Genomic DNA, 21,060 nt, shown 5'->3' with positions numbered 1-21,060 from the left:
CGAGCCCGGGGTCGATTTTTGAGATTTTGGGAAAAAAGCTTGGAAATCTATAATTAGGCATTGGGTTTGTTTTGTTTAGCATATATTGATATTATGAAGTCATTATTGTATAGATTTGATTGAGTTGGAGCCGAATTCGAGAGGGAAAGCGGTTGTTGTGGATTGATTTGGCCGTAGAAGTTGAGGTAAGTGTTTGGTCTGACATTAGCTTGAGGGAATAGGAGTTGAGACTTATTTGCTACTTGCTAATTGTCGAGTTATAGGCATGGTGACGAGTATCTATACATTGGTGGCTAGCATGACCGTGAGTCCTTATATTGCAAATATCCTGGTTTTGTTATAACTTCCATACTTAAATTGATGATTTCTATATGTGGTAAAGAGTATGTGAAAGGAAATTGTGATCTTTGAACTTCGTGGAGCGTTGGCTCGAGTTGAAATACAAATTGTGAAGGTATATGAGATAATTAAATTTTTGGAGCATTGGCTCAAATGATAATATGAACTATGAGATGAAAGTGAAATAAAGAGAAAGAGTTATTGGTTTATTCCCTTCCTGGGACGTTCCGTTGTTTTGTTGATTTTCTCCCTTGCCGGGATATGGAAACTCATTGATATTGTTCCCTTGCCGGGATTTAACTGTTTAATTGCATTCCCTTGCAGGGATTTCTATCATTATTTGTTTACTTCCTTGCCCCTTATTTGTGATTGTTGTTTGGGTAAGGAAGAGTGATAAAGCACGAAGGGTGATGTCGTGCATTGTTTGATATTGTGAGGAAAGAGTGTAAAGCATGAAGGGTGATGCCGTGCACTGCTTGATATTGTGAGGAAAGAGTGTAAAGCACGAAGGGTGATGCCGTGCCGTACGATGTACCATTCCGTACTGATATTCATTGATTATACTGTGAGGAAAGAGAGTAAAAGCACGAAGGGTGATGTCGTGTACATGATTATTGATACGATTGATTTGGTGAGGACGAGAGTAAAGCACGAAGGGTGATGCCGTGCAAGTTTGTGATTTCTGATTCTTATTGATATTCTGGCCTTGTTGTTTCTTTCTTTATCTGAGATTACTTATTTGAAACGGTTATCTCCCCACAGCATGTTCCCCTTCCTTTATTAATTGATTACTTCCTGTATTTCTTTTCCGTTGTATATATATATTCGAACTACACAGGTTTACTTGGTTGTCTGGTTCTAGCCTCGTCACTACTTTGCCGAGGTTAGGCTGGGCACTTACCAGCACATGGGGTCGGTTGTGCTGATACTACACTCTGTGCTATTTTGCACAGATCTAGGTTTTGGACAGCAGCAGCAGTAGCGTGGGAGCAGGCCTTCAGTCCAGCGAGACACCGAGGTAGCCTTGCAGGCGTCCGCAGGCCCGGCGTCTCCCCGATCTTTTACTTTAGACTGTTATCTCATTGTATTCGAGACAAACAGATATATTTCTTTCAGACAGTGTATTTATTATTCTTAGAAGTTCGTGAGTATTGTGACACCAGTCTTGGGTAGAGGCTTATGTTGAATTCTTCCGCATTTCTATTCAGCTTTCGTTAATTTAAGACTTCCGCTTATTTAGTTAAATCAGTTGCTTTTATTTTAATGCTGATATTTATTAAAAAGGATTATGTTGTTAATGATAAAGTAAGTAATGTTTGGCTTGCCTAGCTCCCAATAGTAGGCACCATCACGACTCCTGATGGTGGGGAAATACGGGTCGTGACATTTGCTCACCTAACTTACAAAACATTTCAATAGTTGAAGATACAATGAGGATGGCAGTAAAAGCTAAAATGTTGTTCATTTCGTTTCTTTTCCTTTCAAGTGTATTTCTTGCAAGATCTGGAGAAGTTGGTAGGTTAAGATCACTAGAAATAGCATCTCCTGTGTCTTTCCAAATCTGTTTTTTATTTTTAGTTTTAGCGCATGCCTTTTTACTTTGGAATATAATTAACTCATACAAATTGAGAGTGTAAATAATTTTTGCACTATCAATATACTTAACATATCTTATATTTTTAGGCTACTAATGCACACTTTTTATAAACAGTTACTAGTAGTTATTATCTTTTAGATCGATGACCACTTAGCTAGTGCAAAAAATATTTATTGTGTTAGTGTACAGAGTTAAAACTTTGTTTATGTTTGGGCAATTGTAGATGATGAGAGTGAATTTAGTTACGATGAAAAAAGCGAGAATGGACCAGCTAATTGGGGCAATATTCGTCCAGATTGGAAAGACTGTAGTGGCAAATTGCAGCCTCCTATTGATCTTTTTGAGTTAAGGGCTGAAGTAGTTTCAAAGTTGGGAATACTTCAAACGGACTACAAACCATCGAATGCCACCCTCTTGAACAGAGGCCATGATATAATGGTAAGAAGAAAAAAGACTACTAGCTACGAGTATATAATAATTGCATATTGTGAAAACAACACTGCTCATGATGCAGTTGAGATGGGATGATGGAGGATACTTGAAGATAAATGGAACTCAATATCAACTCAAACAATTGCATTGGCACACACCTTCTGAACACACTGTTAATGGAGAAAGGTACGTACTTCCTTGCAGGCCCTTGCTTATGCATATATTCTAAGTTTTTTTTTTTAAAAAAATCTTATTTTCATGACAATTTCATTTATATTAACAAATGCAGGTTTAATTTGGAGTCTCATTTGTGGTACATGAAAGCAATAATGGAAAGTTTGCTGTTATTGGAATCATCTACGAGATCGGATTATGGCCTGATCCCTTCTTATCTATGGTAAACAAGAATTATATTTTATGTAACACAAAAATATTCAAGGACAATATTTTATTTTTTTAATATAAAATAATTTAATTTGTTGTAGAAGGTCACTTGCTTTATGTTTCAGATTCTTAATATTGCTTTACTTCTGATCACAGATAGAGAATGATTTGAAAGTTCCTGCTGATAAAAAAAGGTATAGAGAGAGCCACTGGAACTATTGATCCAAATCAAATAAAATTGGATGGCAAACAATATTTCAGGTATATTGGCTCCCTTACAACACCTCCTTGCACCGAAGGTGTTGTCTGGACAATTGATAGAAAGGTAATCAAGTGTTGCCTTTCTCCTTATCTATCTCGATCTATATCTATGTCTATCTATCTTACATAAAGTATACAAATTATTTATAAGGTAAAAGAAAAATTAAATAATTAACGAAAGATATTTTAATAACAAGAATAATAAATTCATTTTAATACTGATAAATCGTGCAAACGAATATTTTATACGTAAATATTACTAAAACATTTAGATATAATGTGTTCGAATAATTAAGAAATCTATATCTATCTATGTATATATTAAAGCAAGAAAGTTACCATATATAATTGACATTATGGTTAAGCCAAGTGGCAAGCTAATAAAATATCAATAGTTTATGGTAACTTTATTCTATATTTGACTATTTTAGTTATATATATATATATATATATATATATATATATATATATACATACATACATACATACATACATACATACATACATACATACATACATACATACGGAATTTGAATTAAAAGATAATTTTAAATTTATAGATAAATTTCTAAAATTCAAATTTAATTAAAAATAAAATTTATCTTTTTTTTATCATGTTATCATACTTAATTCGGTTAATGATCATATGCAATCATGTTAGGAGCTTTTTTATTTTTTATAATTATTTAAATACTACTTTGCCTCTAGCAAAAAAAAAACTACTCCATATAACTATAAAACTCTTTCACATTTAAAATCTTATAAGTATAGTTCTTTGAAACACTGTAGCTAGATTTGAATAAAACGAAATTCTTTTAAAATAAATATAATATACAGGGTACACGTCTATGTTTATCTAAATAACAAAAAAGAGTTTACAAAACCAAATAAAAGTTTACTTACATATATAATAAAATAAACATACATGCTGGAGAAAGAAATATCACAAAATCAGTCAATATTAAAAAAATAAAATTGTTTCTTTTTTCTTCTTGAAGAATACTTGTTTGAAGAGTCAATTTGTATAAATGAACATCAAACAAATAACAAAACTTTGGCTATACAATTGCAATCATTAATTTTAATTTAGCACATTCAAGGAATTGAAGGGTATAAGCTGAAAGCCCTTCATTTAGCTGTGGTCAAGCCAATATTACAAGGGTATAATATTTTTTTTGTTGAAGAATATTAGTTTTGAATCATTAGATTATGTGAAAGGTTTTTTTTCAAACTCAACAAGAGATAAATTGATTTCTAATTGATAGATTCTATAGCGACTTTTAAGTGTAACAAAGAGTATATATAAAGAAAAAATTGGTACAACGTGATATATATTTTTTTTAAATGTAAATAAATTATTTTGATTTTTTTTTGATTTTTTTAATTCAAAGATAATAAAAAGACAAGATATTTTTGAATATTAGTAGGTAGTTTTAAAATTATTATAATAGAAGTTATATCATGGATAAACTCAAAAAACCGAAATCTTATGGAATATTTACATAATATCCGGCCATATTTATTGTTTACTTCTTATAGCTAATATAAATAGATGATATACCGACAACACACGATTATACACATATTATATATGAATTATATATAAATAACACATCTTTCAATATTTTTAATTTAAGTGGTCAGGTGAGCACCTATTTAGCTGATTAGATAAAGCCAAAAGAAAAATATGAAATAATTTCAACCAAAGACTAAAAATATAATTAAAGTTCATATGTAGACAATTTTTATTAAAACTCATCCTTTTATAGTGAAATAAATTATTTTTTTGTAACAACAGAAATAATGACATAAAAAATAAGATAAAAGAAAATAAATATTGAAAAAAATATTAGAAAAATCTAAAAACGAGAAATAAAAGATGACAACAAATTTCTTCTTATGTTTCATCTTTGTTGAGTATAAAATTTTTTAAAGTTAATCTCATCGATTTCAAATATATTTTTTTCCAACTCAAATATATAGATTATAAGATAAGGATATTTTCGATTTTTTTTTAATTTACATTATGTGTCGTTTTAAAAAAATCACTATTACTAACAAACTCATATGATATTTGAATTTGAATTGGAATGCAATTTGAGTAGTTTGGATTGAGGTCAAGCCAAGTATGATGTCGAAAGATAAACTACTCGACAATTTTAAGACAATATATGCAATGTTTTATAATAATAATCAACTAATTTAACATTTAATAATTCAAAGAATAATTTATATACATATATATATATATATAAAGAATAAATTTTTTGTATATATAGGATATTAAAAATTCAAATTCTGGGGCTAGAGATATCGATAAACTTAAAGTGGAGTCATACTGAAATAAATACGGTCAAAGAATCATTTAAATTTTTAGATAGCTGATTAAAGTGAATTTTAAATTAAGAATAATATCTTCACTTGCATCATTATAAAGATAATTATTATTATAATATATATAAAGTTTTAGAAATTGAAATTTCAAAATAGAAATATTTTTTGAAAGATAAAATCATTCCAACTAAGAGTTCAAGTCATAGTATAAGAGTCAGGTCGTAATCAAAGAATCGTTTATATCATGTCAACCTTTGTGCTTTTCCATAAATATGAGTTACTATTTCACTTTGTGGCTATTTTTAAGTTCCAATGACACCAATGAGAATAGTGCAAAAATAAAATTATCACTACGAGAATTGAGAAAATGTTTGTGTTTTTTCATATAGTGTTTCTTAATTAATATCTGACGATTATCTATAATTATTTAGAAGGTTTAAATGTTAAGGTTATTTACATATAATTCAAATAACTCAGATATTTAACATGGTTAATGTCAAATATCAAAATAAATTAAAAAAAATTCACTAGCTAAAGAATTTTTTTATATTTTTAGATAGCCAACTGAAATGAGTTTTGAATTAAGAATAATATTTTCAATTACATTATTATAAAAATAATTATTATTGAAAAATAATGTTTTAGAAACTAAAATTTTAAGAAAGAAATATTTTTAAGAGATATCAACACACCAAATAAGAGTTCAAGTAGTAGTAAAAGAGTTCAGTCTTATCCAAAGAGTCATTCATTATCTCAACATTTGATTGTTTTGCCATAAATATAAGTTATTATTTTGCTTCCTGACTATTTTTAGGATCCAATGACACCGGCAAGAATGATATCAAAAAAGAAAAATAGAAGAAATTGTTAAATTTCTTCATGTAGTTAATATCCAATGATTATCTATATTTACTGAAAAAGTGTAAATTTTAAGATTATTTACATACAATCAAAATAACTTAAATATTTGACATGAATAGTGTCCGCGCATCCACGCGGGTACTAATACTAGTCTATATTATATTAAAAGGAGAGTAGTTTGCAATGTGGTTAAGCCAAGTGACAAGTTAAAATGAAGTCACTTGGCAATTTTAAGACAAAAAAAATGGATTATAAATGGAAAAATATTTAATGAAAGTAGTAGTCTAAGATTTTCTGTAAAATGAATTTCATTCTTTAATAAATCAAAGCCAATTATTTGAATATTTAAACTAAAAATATTCTATTTTTGAGAATCCGTTGGACGTACACAAAGAGGGATGCAACTTTCATTAAGCAAACAAATATATTATAGCTATAGGTATCTTTACTTAAATTTGTATATAATTCAGTTATGTTAGGTATCCTTTTTTGAGAAAGAATCAACTAAAAATTTCGTTTTGTATCTTACACATTAATTTTAAGTTGAAATAATAATTCTATATTTAGTACAAGCTTTGTACTGACCTTATTTGCGAACAATATACATTAATATAGGTATCATATACATTAATATAAGTATTTTTAATTAAATTTTGTGTATAATTTATTATTTTTTAAACTAAAAATGTTCTCTTTTTGAGAATATGTTGGACGTATACAAAGAGGGATGCAATTTTCATTAAGCAAGCAAATATATTATAGCTATAGGTATCTTTACTTAAATTTGTGTATAATTCAATTATAGTAGGTATCCTTTTTTGAGAAAAAATCAATTAAAATTTCGTTTTGTATCTTACACATTAATTTTAAGTTGAAATAATAATTCTATAATAAGTACAAGCTTTGTATCTGACCTTATTTGCGAACAATATACATTAATATAGGTATCATATACATTACTATAAGTATTTTTAATTAAATTTTGTGTATAATTTATTCTTTTTCAAACTAAAAATATTCTCTTTTTGAGAATATGTTGGACGTACACAAGGGATGTAATTTTCATTTAGAAAACAAATATATTATAGCTATAGGTATCTTTACTTAAATTTGTGTATAATTTAGTTATGGTAGGTATTCTTTTTTGAGAAAGAATCAACTAAAATTTCGTTTTGTATCTTACACATTAATTTTAAGTTGAAATAATAATTCTATATTTAGTACAAGCTTTGTATCTGACCTTATTTGCAAATAATTTACATTAATATAGGTATTATATACATTACTATAAGTATTTTTAATTAAATTTTGTGTATAATTTATTATTTATAAACTAAAAATGTTCTCTTTTTGAGAATATGTTGGACGTACACAAAGAGGGATGCAATTTTCATTAAGCAAGCAAATATATTAAGCAAGAAAATTCTAATTCAATTGAATTAATTATTCAAGATGAAAATGTGCATACTCTTTTACATGTTGTTATTTTTTTTCGAGTTGTGATGTGTTTCTTCAACTTATGCGCCTTACTAGCTTAAATTTCTTTTCACATTTTTGATTTTAGGGAGATCGAATTCATGCAACTATTGGAAGAGCTGTTATGCGTATTTTCAAAACAAAAATACATGAAATGGGATTGTACGTTATGAAAAACTTTGTGGTTGGACCAAACAATCTAAAAATTAAGACCATCAAGCATATATTGAAACTAAAAATTACAGGGGTTCCATCAATTTTTGATATTGGGAACATATTGAGTTCCCAGTTGGTATTCTATTGTTTATATCCATATGAAATATATTATTATTGTTTAAGTTCTCACCTCAGCATAATCAACCTTTCCACCGGCTTCATCTATGGTTTGAATAACTAAATTTATTAGCTCTCCGCAATTGACCAGTCCCTTTTCTGCCTCAACTTTGGCTTTAGACAGTGTTAGGCTAATAGACAAAGCCCGTGGAATGGTAGAAAGAGTAAAAAGTTTCAATTACCACATATGCCAGACAATAATAAAGAGAGAGCCTTAGCAGGAAATCAGTTTTTGCATATGCATTGCCGCATACATTTTGATTCTGAATAAGCTAATGTTTGACATAATTCATGTTCCTTTATCATTGACTCAATACAAAGGATAACTTTTGAAAAATGCACTGCAATATATCATGAGCATTTGCTACAAAAATATTCCCTTAAGCACATGTTTCATATCAAGCAAATTGTATAGCATCATTATTTTTCGTGGAACATCCATATCAAACAAATTGTATAGTATCATTATTTTTTATAGAACATTTACTAGGAGATGGAATGAAAGTTTTACTTGAGTCTTAAAATATTTTTAATCTTTGATTGTAAAGATGGTATTAACACTAACATATTAAACTTTACGGTGTAGATCATTCTTTTTGATTATCCGCCCATCGCGGGGGTACTAATACTAATTATATTAAAAAGAGAGTAGTATGCATTGTGGTTAAGCCAAGTGGCAAGCTAAAATAAAGCCACTTGCAATTTTAGGACAACATTAATAACTAAAAATTATATATATAAACATAATTAATAGAAGTAGTTTAATGAATCTTATACATAATCTAAATAGATCTTAGACCAATCTAATCTATATATCTATAATTAAATTTATATGTATATTTGTATCTATATCTATATCTATATTTATATTTATATATTGATCTGCTCATAGATTTTTTTCTATATTAGCTAGAAATATGGAGGTGAAAAATTAATTAAACACTATAATAGAAAAAAATAAAAATATATAAAGACGTAAATTGAGATAACCTATAACTATTTATACTTTGGAGTAAGTTAAAATATAAAATAAAACTAAAATTTACTTAAGATATTAAGGATTTATTGAGTTTAAAAATTAAATAATTTCAAGCAGCAAAATAAGATCTTACATAAAGTATACAAATTATTTATAAGGTAAGAGAAAAATTAGATAATTAACAAAAGATATTTTAATAACAAGAATAATAAATTCATATTAATACTAATAAATCGTGCAAACGAATATTTTATACGTAAATATTACTAAAATATTTAGATATAATGTGTTCGAACAATTAAGAAAATATTTTTCTATGATTATATTTGAATTAAATTCAGCTAGTTTAAATTTGAAAGCATAACATAATTTTTTGAAAATATATTCCAATTAAGAAAATAGAATTATAAAAATTATTTAAATTTGAGATGAGAAAGTTTTTAAACTTTTATCTATATTATATTAGAATGGGTGTGGTAAAAATAGATACTTAATTCAAACAGGCTAATAAAAATTAACATGACAATGTAATAATATTAGGTATTGAATAATATAAAATCAAAAATAAAGAATAAATAGAGAAAAAAATGAAAATTCAGATTTTTTATCATAGGAAAAAAGGTAAAACTTATTTAAATTTGAGATAATTTTTTTTATTATACTAAGAAAAATTATAATATAAGTCCACATAACTTAGGTCTAATAGTTAAAATCAAAAACTAAAAAAATTGAACGATAAAAATAAATCAGAGATAATGTAAGGACATTTATAAATCATAATTTTAGAAAATAAAATAAAATAAATACACAATACTTTAAAATATTATTAAATTTAAATAATTTAAAATTTTTGAGCAATGTTTTTAAAACAAAATAAATATTTATTTCATAATTAAAAAAATTATATATTTATCTTATATTATTAAAAAAAAGTAGTTGATAATGATATTAAATAAATTTACAAGTTAGCGAAAAGCCGCATAAAATGTAATAAGACTATATATTAGATTAAAAAAATAGCAAAATTATGTTAAATTATTAGAAATTTACTATTAGAAATTAAAAGAAAAGACTATTTGAATTTGAGATTAGAAAGTTCTTAACACTATGATGTGAATGCTCAAATTATGGATAATACCACAAAATTGAAGTCTTACTTATGAAAAATAAAACAATAATAAAAAATAAATTTTTAAATTACAAAATAAATTTCTAATATAGGTAATTTTACAAAACTTAAATTTGTACCTTAAAACTAAAAAAGAAAGAAAATTTATGTAAATAAATAAAATGATAGTGAAAATATTATTACAACATTTAGATATAATATATTCAAACAATTAAGAAAATATTTTTCTATGATTAATATCTGAATCGAGTGCAGTTAGTTTGAGTTTGAATGCATAGCATAATTTTTTTTTTAAAATGCGGTCCATTTTAGAAAATAGAATGATAAGAATTATTTGAATTTGAGATGAGATTATTTTTTTGTTTTTTAAAATATTACGTAAAGAACTAAAATGACAGTAAAAATATTACTACAATATTTAGAAATAATGTGTTCAAACAATTTAAAAAACAAATTCTATGTGAGCACGTGATTTTTGCCCTACGAGAACTACTCCCAAAAATTCAAAATAAAATAGTTTTGTGTTGTTTGTGATATATTTGTATTTTTGTCCGTGCGTGCTTATTTCTACTTTAATTAAGAAAGATACAAAAATAGGTATTGCATGTGCATTTAGGATTTAATTTTACAATCAGGAATTAACGAAAATCACAAAAATGTGTATTTTTTACATTTTTAGCATTTAATGTCCGATTATGTGATTGTGTTTTAATTAGTGTTTGATTTTAGATTTTACTTATTATTAAGAGTCAATTAGTATTTTTTTTAGCTAATTTTGGTTTTTGATTTAATCTAGGATTTTGATTGTAAAATAGGAATTAAAAAGGAAAATAAAAGAAAAGGAAGAAATGAAGAATAAAGAATAAATTCGGAACTGGGCCGACTTTTTAAAATCAAAATCAGGCCCAAACAGATGCCCAGACCGGTCCAAATCTCAGAGACGTTCGAACGACGTCGTTTCAACGGCAATCAATCATAGCCGATGATCCTGCATGATCCAATGGCTCAAAAGCCGTCTCCCTTACCCATTCCCTGGCCCGACCCGTTACCCGATTCAAACCGACCCCCTACTTAAACCAAACGACGCCGTATTGGTTAATCTCCTTGATCCTAGCCGTTGATCTTAATTGATCTAACGGCCGGGATTAAATTCCCCACATGGTATATATTCCTAAATCATACCCCGCCCCCTAAACCAAACCCCCTTGCCCCATTGTCCCTCTCAGACCTCTCAGAGACGACCCCTCGAAACCCTAGAGCCGCCACCCCGCCCCTTCGCCGTAAACCCGGCGGCGCCGGCTCCGATGGCCATGAAAATAACACCCCTTGACCACCTGACCCTCCCCTCCACAAATCCACACTCGGCTTGCTTCAAATCATCCCCGAGCTTCTCGAATCTTCAATCAAAGAATCAGCCTAAAACCTCACCTCCTCCGATGACTACCAAATTCACACCCCTGAAACTTCTAACCACCCTCAACACAAATCCCTACCCCTTTAACCTCGAATCATCCCGGTTCATTTCGAATCTTCAGTCGAAGGTTCGAGCAAACCCTAAAACTACCCAACCAGCCCCAAGTTCACACCCCAGCTCCACCTGACCTCTTTCGTTCCCAAACAACCCTACCGTGGCTCGAATCTTACTAGAACTGGTCGGATTTTAAATCGATTGAAGACCCCTAGGAGGATCAAACCTGGAGCCGGTCCGAGTGAAGGGGAAATTTGAGGTTCCTAATCGACTTCAGTCGAGTGATTTCAGTCGAGAACACTCGATTAAGGTCCGTTTGGACCTCAAAAAATTCGAGTCGAAGTGAAAGGGGAACTGTTTGGAGTTTCAGCCTGTAATTTTGAGGTATTTGTCTTCTTTTTCTTTTCCATTTTTGTTGTTTATCTGTTTGAGCCTCGTTGTATTTCATCATCCTTTTAATTTATTTCTCTCCTGTTTCGGACCTTTTTTTTCGGTCCAGTTTTCTTCTGATTGATTAACATACATTATAAATAGTTTCGTCGATTAATCCGTTCATGTTTGTAGTTTAGTAGTTCTCGTCAATTTGTTTTGGTTTGGTAATTGGTGTTGACTCGTTAATTTCAGTCACTTGTTGAAGTTAGTCAATTTGTCGATTTGTTTTTAAACATTTCTGATTTTCGCAATCGTTAAAATTAAGTTTGTCCGGTCGCTAAAATTAAGGATTAGTTCATCACAGTATTTGAATCGCTTAGTCGTTCGTCACATTGTTTTGAATTGCTTGGTCATTTGAAATGTTTTGAATTGCTTGGTCAGTTGAACTGCTTCGTCACAACTGTTGTTTTGGTTGTCACCTGAACCTACTGTGTCATGCCCTGTAAGGGTGTTCTGAGTCATTAAAAGCCTTGGCCTTTATTTTGTTGCTATTTGATTCAAGCCTAAGCAATTGATGAATCGAATCCTACTGTTTAGGGTCTAAAATGAATCTGACATTGGTTTGAATTCAGTGTTGGTATGATAATGTCAACTAGATAGTAGTGAGTCATAAGGTTGCATTCAGAACTTAGGAGAATTGGTTATAGCTGCAATTTCAGGGACTCTAGGAGGGTATTTTGGGATTTAAAAGGTTTGAGAATGGCCTAAATTTAGTGGTCTGACAGTAGGGTACTAAAGTACCAATAAACTAATGAATTATTTAGTAATAGTGGGGAACAAGGCTTAATGGCATGGGAAGTTGATTAAATAAGTTAAGTCACCCATATCCTTGGATTAAAAAAGAGAAAAACATGTAGTAGTGGCTGTCAGGGAATATCATGGGCAGAAACACTCTCTTAATTAGCTGAATGCTCCTAAGAGCTAGAGGGTTAAAAAAGTTTGGCTATAAAGGAGAGGAGCTGGACACAGTTAAAGAAAAGAGAACATTCTGGAAATCTTAAGGGTGTTGAACATTCTGAAAAACTGGAAGAGAGTTTTAAGAGTTAGTCTAGCTCAACTAGTGCTATCCCATTGAAACTGAAAAGAGCTTCAGCTTTAACTGTGGAGTTGTATTTTCGAGTTTTTCTTGATAACTGAATTCTAGGGGTGTTTCTGCTTGTGTTTTGATTGATATTTGGTTGCTATCAAGCTGTTTTGGGGTCAGTTACTGGGTGTTTGTGTTGTTATTGGTATTGCTAGGAATTTTAACTGGTTTCCTGAGCCGCTGCTGGTTATCTTTTGTTGCATTGATGTTGCAACTGATGTTTGCTACTGCTGCTGCTGACCTTCCTCTCTTCTTCTTCCCCATTGTATTCCTTCCAGGTACACATTTGTACACTCTTGGCTTGAAGTGAAATGAAGTGTTGACCAGGCTTTGTTCCTGTTGAATTCCTCCTGTTTAGATTTGTGCTCGAATAGAGTTTTCCTTTCTTTGTCTAAATATGTAGTTGACTGATTAATGAGTCATATGGTTGCATATGTATAATGTTTAGTTTTCTGTAATAAGACTGGTTCGTGTAAATGTACCTAACTGGACTGTATCTAGACCATGTGAGCTACCGTTTTTCCAAGTTTTTTTTTGGATTCAAATGAATTGAAGGTATCATCATATAGGTTCAAAGCTAATGAAATGGTTACTTGAATAATGTTAGCCTAACGTCAATTTTCAAATACTGAGGTATTTTCGACAGTTGTAAAAAGAGTTCAAAAATGGCTTGGTATTACATTTGGGTCTTCTAATAACCCATTCATCTAATAATGTTAGTTTAAATTAATCAAAGAATAGTTAGTTTGTTTTGATATTGCTGTGTGTCAATCTCGTGTTCAATTCATAATCTCAACTTTAGTATTATTAACTAATAGAACAAGGAACGATACAATCTCCCTTTGAGCAAGCTCGGTTGCAATTTTCCGTTTGCATTTGTCTTAATCTAATAACTAATAAGAGGCACGAGCTTAGAGACGAACTTAATAGAAAAATGTAGTCACTTTAGGATTGTCCTTTTAAAATAAACGAGATGAGCCTCGCCTAGTAAAACGCATAGATTGCGGGGCCCTCACAAATGTATGTATTAATTACTTAGAACTCGGGATCGGCCGCTTAGCGAACTTTATGACCTTTTTCCCAAAATAACCACACGTTAATCTATTTAGGCGCGTACTTTAAATAACATTACCTTCTCAAATTCGGGTGCACATTTATGTGATCCAAATCCAAATCCCAACGGAGTCGAAATATGTCGACAACCACGGGTACATTGATGTGACGTGGTTCGAGATACGTCTTCACAACGTTGCAATTCTCTGTTAAAATAATAATGATAATAATAAAAGCAGTAAAGAGTTAAAACTTGCATATAAGCTCATAATTGTTAAAGTCATATAAATAAGCCGAATTTGACAGCTGAGCGACCGTGCTAGAACCACGGAACTCGGGAATGCCTAACACCTTCTCCCGGGTTAACAGAATTTCTTGTCCGGATTTCTGGTTCGCGGACTGTAATACAGAGTTAATTTTTTCCTCGATTCGGGATTCAATCGGTGACTTGGGACACCATAAATCTCCCAAGTGGCGACTCTAAATTAAATAATAAATCCCGTTTCGATTGTCCTTTAATTGAAAAAACTCCCTTTACGCCCCTTTGCGGGGTGTAGGTAAAAAGGAGGTGTGACAGCTCTGGCGACTCTGCTGGGGATGGAACCCAGAATCTCTGGTTCAGGGTTCAAGAATTCGAGCCTGGAATAATTGTTATTATTTGGCTTCATTTATTATTTGATCTTATTACATGTTTTGGCCTAAATGTGCAAAATGTTGCTTTTATCGCCTTGATATTATCTGAACTGTATATAAACTGCTACGAAACCGTTCTCTTCTCACCTCCGGGGATGTGCTTACTGGTTGAGACTCCCTATTCTGTTAGTGTCATACCCTGAAATAAGAAAGAGGCCGAAAAAGTTACAAAGCCGGACGATCTCGCGGGTCCCCGGTACGTAGCCCCCTCCTCGACTCGAGTTGTCCGCTCGGGTACACAGTCTAGAACAAATACTCAGGTTACGAACCTAGAATAACTCAGCTTCATGCCGGATCCCTAGTAGGAACGTTTGTTTGTATCATGTGCATTTGACTTTGGAGGCTCAACACAGGGGTTGGGTCTGTCTAGTACAGATGTACCAAAATGACAAAAGACCATCCTGATACATCCAACTTGCTACATGTGCATTTGTTTGCTTCGGACTTGCATGCTGACCGGCTTTTGAATACTTTGAGGAAAGAGAGATAGAGGTAGTTAATCGCCTGTTTTGAAAAAAAGCAATGTCCAAATAGCGTCAAAACTATGTCGAATTTTTGAGAAAATGAAAAAAAAAGGGGTTTTGTTTATGAAAAATGGTTTTATTTGCCATTGAAAAGAGTCTTGTTTTTTTTTGAAAAGAAGTTTGTTTTATCTACCCGAACTACGCCGGTTTGATTCTCACAAGGTGCGAGATACGTAGGCAACCCTCATCGGGTCCAACCTCCCCTTTACAAAAATGTCAAAATTTTAATTTTCGTCATAAATAAGTCGGGTGACGCCGTTTTTGTCAAAATAGCCGAATGTTCCCAAAAGGGACGCCGGAAGGCTGACTTTGCATAAACGGCCACTAGTAGTCATTTTTTGGATTTTTGACCGGTTGACTCACCCAGCCTCAAAATCTTCATTCCCGAAGTGCTGAAAGGTCGTGTTCGGAACCGGATCTTTCTTTTAATCTGTGAAAAAATAAAAATAGCCAATTGGTTGAGTCAAATAAATTTTATTTTTGCTTAATCACCTTAATAAATGTGCAGGATGAGCACGATGCAAAATGAACCTTTTTTAATAATGACTAAAATCCCTTTCAAGTTGCGGCTATGGTGGGATGATTTAGGTGGTGAAGGGCAAGATGAGGTCAAGAAATATCTAAAAGGTCTTACGGGTTTATTGGAAATCTAGCCTCGGGGGGATATCATAAGAGCTTTGGTCACCTGTTGGGACCCGGCACACAATGTCTTCCACTTCTCCGATTTTGAACTCACCCCGACTTTGGAGGAAATAGCCGGGTACATCAGAAATGCTGAAGTTCCGTTGAGACAAAAATACCTGGTTGCTCCAAGAGCTGTCACTGTGCATCGGTTTTTAGATTCGTTAAAGATACCCAGGACGGTCCATAACCCAGATTTGGCCGCAGGTTTTTGTAATCTGCACTTCATATACAACAGATACGGTCATGTCGGAGGATTCAACAACCCGGGTAACAAGTTATGCAACAAAAGTAACAGTCAGAAATGGGACGAGCATAGACGAGTGGCTTTTATGATAACCTTTTTGGGCCTTTTGGTATTTCCAAGGAAAGACGGAAACATTGATCTGAAAATAGCCGGGGTCGTCAGTACCTTGCTCACTCAAGATGAAAGCACTCTTGCGCCTATGATAGTATCTGATATCTTCCGAGCTCTCACAGCCTGCAAAGCCAGAGGGAACTTTTTCGAGGGGTGTAACTTGTTGCTACAAATATGGATGACTGAGCATCTCTGCCACCGTTCCCAGCTCTTGAGTTATTGTTCCTCGAAGAAAACTTGCATAGAAGAGTTCTACACAAGAATCAAGGGGGTCAGTCTACCCGAGGGAGTTACGGCGTGGACATCATTCTTTCGGACCCTCACCGCCAGCCAAATACAGTGGACACTAGGATGGTTGCCCGTTAACGAGTTCATCCATATGCCGGCAGCTAGGACCCACTTTCTATTGATGGGGCTCAAGAGCATTCCGCCTTACACGCCATATCGGGTTTTGAGACAACTCGGGAGATGCCAAACAGTGCCACAGGAGGAAAATCTCAGTGCTCAAGTAATTGAGATTAGCCCTGACGGACAGTTCCCTGAAGCAAGAGTCCGTCAAATCTGGAGTGAATGCCAATATTTAAAAGCAGATACTTGCGTGCAGGATCAGGCCAAAGGCGAAGTGGCGCCAGGATACCTTGCTTGGTACATGAGAGAACTTGAGCACGAAAGGCCGGCTAAAAGACCCCATCTCCAGGAATTCATCAAGGCGTCGCAAGAACAGTGGGATTGGTTGGCTAAAGAGCACGAGTACAGGGTTACAATAGGCAAGTTGGAGAAACAAGTTATAGATTTGAAATTTGAGAAAGATTTGCATATCGCTGCAGATGAGGGAGAAAAGAGAAAACTAGCTCAGGAAAACGAGGTCCTCAAAGCTCAAATCCAGGAAATGAAAATAGCTACCAGAAACCCAAAGAGAAGTCGGGCTGATGAAAGGCTCATAAACGGTCTAAAGAAGAAAGTCCTCGAGTATCAAGAAGACATGGAAAAATCTAAAGTTGGTCTAGCGAGAATCCAGGTGAAATGGATAAAGAAGGCAGAAGAGCGAACACGGTCTATGCAACAAATGAAGAGGGACTACGAAAGGAACATCGCTATATTGAGAGAAACAATATCCACTCTCAAAGAGCGGATCTTCAGAAAAGCCCAAGATGCCAGAGCAGATAGGAAGCGCTACTATGATCTAATGGCCCGAATGGAGAAACAGATGAATGAGTTTCAGGATCAACTCCTTTACAATGCTCAAATGCTGGGGACGCGAAATCAACAAATAGAGCGATTGCTTATGGAAAGGGACAGAATCAAGGGAAGAATCGACGATATCGGGCACTACATCACCATAAAGTGCCTAGCTTGTGAGGATATGTCCCGTACCACCTTCTTTGCTTCAATAATGATTTATGTCCACCAGATCATGGAAGATTTGAAAGATCTGCAAAGGGGCCTTGCACCAAAGCCCGCGGCGAGGCCGAACGACGCCCCGCGGGCGCTAAAATTCAAAACTCTGAAACATTCATAGTTTGAGTCTGTATTTTCCTTGTCTTCAGAGTCTGTTGTCCGTCGAAGTTTGTATTTCCCTTTTTGGCATAAAGTCTGTAGTCTGTATCAAGTCTGTCAATTTCCTTTCAAAAATGTTTTGCCTTGTAATAAAACGTTTTGCTAGTAAAGGTTGAAAAATCCAAAAATGGTGTCTTTATTTTCCGCACTTGTGGTAGAACTACGCGCGGTCTAATTCATGCGGGGATATGATACGTAGGCAATCCACATAAGATTCGACCACCACTAAAAAGAAAAAGAGAAAAGGCAAAGTGAATAAAAGAAAGGAAAAGAAAGAAATAAAAAGAGAGATAAAGAAAGTTTCAGAAACACTTAAACGAGGCACAAACAAAGTAAGCCGGAATGACGCATGCGGTCGAAGCAAAGACATGTTAGAAATGGTTAAACTGCCTAGGAACATTGCATCCCCCAACGTGAAATTGCAATATGTGTTAAACTCTAACACTAACAAGTTTGTTGTCCTTCCAGAGATTTCGAACCAGTTAGTTTGTTAGAACGTTCTGGCAGATTACCATTACCAAACAAGATCCAAAGGGCCCATACTAAAAAGCATGACTAGTTCAGACCAAAGTGTCGAGGATGAAAGGACGGAGAATCAAATGCTGAAGGAGGAAATGGATAAGATGAGACAGGAGATGAAAGAAATGCAGCTGGCCTTAGCTAGGGTACAAAAAGTGCCTAACCCTCCCGTTACTCCCACTCTCCCACCAGGACACACGCCGGAATACCCTCCCCCGGCCCTTCGACAAGCTTCCCCAGTCACCAATACTATCAGGGAAGAAATGCCTATGATCCCCAAGCTTCACAACCCAATCAGAACCCTCCTCCACCAAATGTTCCTGTTTTCGTGGCATCCCCACCAGCCATGCTGCAAAGATCATCCAGCGAGCTGTTGTTTCAGGCTCACGATAACCAATATTACCCCCTGAACCAACCTTCAAAGCACTCGAGCCTCATACTTATAATACTCACTTCGAGATCCCGGTAGAGACTAAAAAGCCGGCTAAGAGCCCAGAGCAAGATGAAGTGCTTCGAAAGTTTAAAATCCTGGAGCAGTCTTTCAGGAATATCCATGGGTTAGGCAACCAAGATAGTGTGGCCTACAAAGATCTGTGCCCATTCCCCGACATTCAATTGCTGGCAGGGTTCAAGATGCCAAAGTTTGATCTATACGAGGGGCACGGTGATCCAATGGCACATCTGCGAGGTTTTTGCAATAAGATGAGAGGGGCCGGGGGAAAAGACGAGCTGTTGATAGCTCATTTTGGTCAAAGTCTAAGCGGGTCTGCATTGGAATAGTACACAAAACAGGATCCTAGCAGGTGGTACACCTGGGATGATCTGGCACAAGCCTTTGCAGGCCACTTCCAATACAACCTTGAGATCGTCCCTGACCGTCTCACATTGCTGAAACTTGAGAAGAAGCCCGAGGAAAGCTTCCGAGAATTTGGGTTCCGCTGTAGAGAGCAGGCGGCAAGAGTTGATCCTCCGATGAGAGAGGGGGAAATGGTGGACTACTTTCTGCAGACTCTGGAGCCAACTTACTTCGGTCACCTGGTGACATCAGTTGGAAAATCTTTCAACGAAGTAGTAAAAATGGGCGGTATTATTGAAGAGGGACTTAAGTCCAACAAAATCCTAAGCTATTCGGCGATTAAAGCAACCACTCAGGCCATCCAGAGCGGCACGGGAGGTGCGCTCAGAAAGAAGAAAAGGGAAGATGTTGCAACAGTCAAGGCAGGTACTTGGTCCAGATCCAGAGGTCCCCCTCACTACCAACCTAGACCCCATCACTCAAATTACCCACACATTCCATACAGCCCTCCACAGCCCTACTACCCACCACAAGAGCCACATTTCTCTGTCCATCACGCCCAAACTTACACCCAGCCTCCGGCTCGCCCGCAATGGCATGCGCTGGCTCCCCAGAATACATATCCACCTCCAAAAAACACATATCCACCTCCACAAAACACATATCCACCTCCACAAAACACATATCCACCACCAAGGGCCTACAGGAATCCTTCGGGACCAGGTTTCTGTGGGAATCAGACTTTCAGGAATGAAAGGGTGCAGAGGCAGAGAACATTCACTCCGCTGGGAGAAACCTATACTACTCTATTCCATAAATTGAGGCAGTTAGGCCTATTGAGTCTTGTGGAGCCCAAATTGCCAAATACCCTTCCCAAATATCTGGACCACTTGGTAAGCTGTGAATATTGTTCGGGGGATCCTGGGCATGATACTGAGAAGTGTTGGAAGTTGAAGACTACCGTACAAGATCTTATTGACACAAATAGGATCGAGGTTCAGGAGCCAGAGGCACCTAACATCAATGAGAACCCATTGTCGGCACACCATGAAGCCCATATGATCGAACTAGTGCACGAAGGAGGGAAGCTCAAGAAGCCCTCACAAATGGTAATGATGATCCGTTCCAGTCCGAAAGAAAAGTCGATCAGTGGAAAAGTGGTAGTACAGTCATAAAGGGTAGAAGGCAAGCCAGTGGTGGTGATGGGGAAGAGTTCGTCTGATGTTGCCAAGAATCCAGAGCCGGTCAAAGTAACAATGCAAGGGATATCAAGCAAGCCAGTAGCCATGAAGGGGGCATGCATAGGACCAGTTGTTATCAGGCCAGTAATGCAGTTGCCGATAATCAGCGAGAAAGCTGTACCATGGAGCTACAGTCAAGTAATGGTAATGCATAAGGGGAAGGAAGTTGTGGAGGAAATATGTGAGGCACAGGGGTTAACTCGTTCGGGAAGGTGTTTTGCTCCCGCAGAGTTAAGAAGGGTCAATCCAGTAGCGACAAAGAATCCAGTTACCGAGGAAGAGCCGGAAGAATTTTTAAAGAAAATGAAGGTGCAAGATTACTCCATTGTGGAGCAGTTGAGGAAGACCCCGGCACAGATCTCATTGTTATCGTTGTTGATCCATTCAGACGAGCACCGCTGGGTATTGATGAAAATTCTGAACGAAACCCATGTTCGGGATAAGATATCTGTGAACCATCTGGAGAAAATAGCAAACAAGATTTTCGAGGTCAACAGGGTCACTTTTTCAGACGACGAGTTTCCCGTGG

The 21,060-nt window shown here is 34.5% G+C and overlaps 1 pseudogene; it reads left to right on the top strand.

Annotated features, from left to right (window-relative positions):
• Nucleotides 1-1,769: 1,769 nt before the first annotated feature.
• Nucleotides 1,770-21,060, top strand: part of LOC104242477 (bifunctional monodehydroascorbate reductase and carbonic anhydrase nectarin-3-like) — a 42,074-nt pseudogene continuing 22,783 nt past the window's right edge.

Source organism: Nicotiana sylvestris, chromosome 6, assembly GCF_000393655.2.
Source record: "Nicotiana sylvestris chromosome 6, ASM39365v2, whole genome shotgun sequence".
Taxonomy (NCBI): Eukaryota; Viridiplantae; Streptophyta; class Magnoliopsida; order Solanales; family Solanaceae; genus Nicotiana; species Nicotiana sylvestris.
This window is presented reverse-complemented; position numbering and strand designations above follow the sequence as displayed.